The 2,446-nt window shown below is 34.1% G+C and overlaps 1 pseudogene; it reads right to left on the reverse strand.

Annotated features, from left to right (window-relative positions):
• Nucleotides 1-676: 676 nt before the first annotated feature.
• Nucleotides 677-1,877, reverse strand: LOC113333696 (annotated as a pseudogene).
• Nucleotides 1,878-2,446: the final 569 nt, after the last annotated feature.

Consider the following 2,446-nt stretch of genomic DNA (forward strand, 5'->3'; position numbering starts at 1 on the left):
CAATTTAACGGAGAAGTTGAAGGAAACTTAAACTGTTTGGTGTTTATTTTTCTTCGGTATTTCCCGGTGCCACTAAGAGTATGGCTATTAAAATAGTTTAAGAGTACACATTTCCTTCTTTTTTTTTATAAGAAAAATACTTCATTCAAAAAGGATTAAGCTGGCACATTTTCAAGTCCTGATGTATGGTGTTAACCATCATGTTAGGGACTTCATCAAACCAACTAACCCTGTTACAAGTAGCAGTGCATGTTTTGCAAGGGTATGTGCTACATTTATAAAAAGATATTTGCATCCCTAGCACCATTTATAGTCACTTAAATAGCCTGATGAACAAAGTTACTCCTATCATGGAAGACAAAGTATATGCAAACATAACAGTTTTGGACTGGTGAGTACATGCGCTTACCAGATGAAATCGAAATACAAGCATCAGTGCACGCATCAATAATCAGCACCGGAATATTCGAGCAACCCGCCACGCTACTTATAGATAGACTATCTTAATTTCTCTTGTCAATGTGCTGGGAGAGCCTTTATCTCTCACAATGTAGTGATACCTAAGAAAAGAACAGAGCTACTAACTATTTTTATTCCTTTTTGAATTGAACTTAATCCAAAAAAGCATATGAGACATACCTCTATTTCATGGGTCGATGAGCATTATATAGACTAATCACATTGATCTAATTCGACCTGACGATTCATGAACTATCTGATTTTCTTTGAGAGAAATTTTTTTATTTTCACTCGATTCATATACTTTTCTCAATCCAACTAATAGAATTGGATTTACTTTGCCAAGCTCTTTTATTCTTTTTTTTTGAAAAAAAATCATTTTTATGAGTCCAGCTTTCTTTTTCTTTCGAGTCCTTTAGAAACCCTTTTGTTTTTTCTTTTAAAACTCTTAGACCTAGAAAACTTTGTGTTTTTTTTTTATTCTTTTTTCTAGGTCTTTAAAAATGGGTTTTAAAAAAGAAGGTCGTCTTCGAGGAGAACCAAAAGGAAATTCAGTTTCCATCCCCCAGACTGTCAAAAAGAAAGAATTTTCCTTTATTCCCCTTGGATTTTTATGATGAGATCGTTTCTTAGAACTGTTCCAAGGTTTCGGATAGAAAGGATATAGGATCTTTATCTGAATACCCTCTGTTAACCAATTTTTTGGAAATTCCATTTCGGATAATTGAACACCATTATAGGTGCATTTAACATGCATTTCTCTACCCCACTCTCTCCAATCCTCATTCCATTCCGGGGGTTGAAATAATAAGATACGGCTGACGTTTTTAGCTATTATCAATGAAGGCAATCCAATATATTTTCTAAAAATCGAGTGGGCTATTAACAAGCAACCCCTTATTGATTGACCAAATAGAACAGTATCCCAGCTTTCCGCTACTGCTAGCCGGTCATTTTCCTCCCCTTTCTTCTTCCTTTTTTTATCCTTTTCTTTTGTCTCTTCCTCAAAACTGGAATTTTTTAATTCCGTACTTTTTATCATCCAATTCTTAAAAAGAAGATTCCAAATTCGGGAGGTATCAGCAGAAAAAAAAAACTTTTTGTAGATTCTGTCCAAAAAAGGGGGAATGGATATTTGTTTGAAACGGTTCCCAAATACCTGTTTTACGTATTTGAGCGCGCATAGAACCTTTGATTATATCTCGACGAAAATCCGATTCTTGCGCATAACGTAGGACAAACACTTCTTCTACTTCATCATTAGTATTCGTTGTACTATTTGTACGTTCGGTATCTGTAAAAATGACTACATGGTTGGCCTTTCTTGACCTAATTTCATGATCCTCAGCCGTTTCTTCTAAAATTGTTCCATCTTGTTGATCCAAACTGGTAATCAATTTGTATGACCATTGAGGAACTTATTTACGTATTTCTTTTATTCCAATGGATTCCTTTATAATTATTTGATGATGTCTATCGGGTGTAACCGCATCAAATAAATATTTCGTTCTATTTTCTGAATTAAGTTTTACTTCTTCTGGAAGGAAGTATTTTCTCTCAAATTTTTCCTTTTTTTCTTCAAATTCTTGGTAGTTTGTGGGAAGTATATTATGAAATTTATTTATCCAAATCCAACCTTCTTCTGAGAAAGCCTCATTCATATTCAAACTTGAGTTTAAATACTTTTTTTTTTCGCTTCCACGGCGGGTTCCGTTCAAAAAAGGATCATACCTTTCAGGCAGGCGGTCTTGTTCAGTCTCATCATTGCATAATCTAATCCTTTTTTCAAGTACATCCAGTTTCAGAGACCCCCTTTCTAGAGCATCAATTCTATTGAAAAATGCGTTGTTTATGTTCTTTTTTTTTATTGGTATAAACCCAATTATTATACAATTCTTCAGAAGAGGGTTTTTCAGTTGTGGACAAAAGTATCTTTCCTTTTATCATTTCCAAAAAGATTGACAAACTAGGTGGATATGTAAAAGAG

This window comes from Papaver somniferum, unplaced genomic scaffold, assembly GCF_003573695.1.
Source record: "Papaver somniferum cultivar HN1 unplaced genomic scaffold, ASM357369v1 unplaced-scaffold_133, whole genome shotgun sequence".
In the NCBI taxonomy this organism is placed as follows: domain Eukaryota; kingdom Viridiplantae; phylum Streptophyta; class Magnoliopsida; order Ranunculales; family Papaveraceae; genus Papaver; species Papaver somniferum.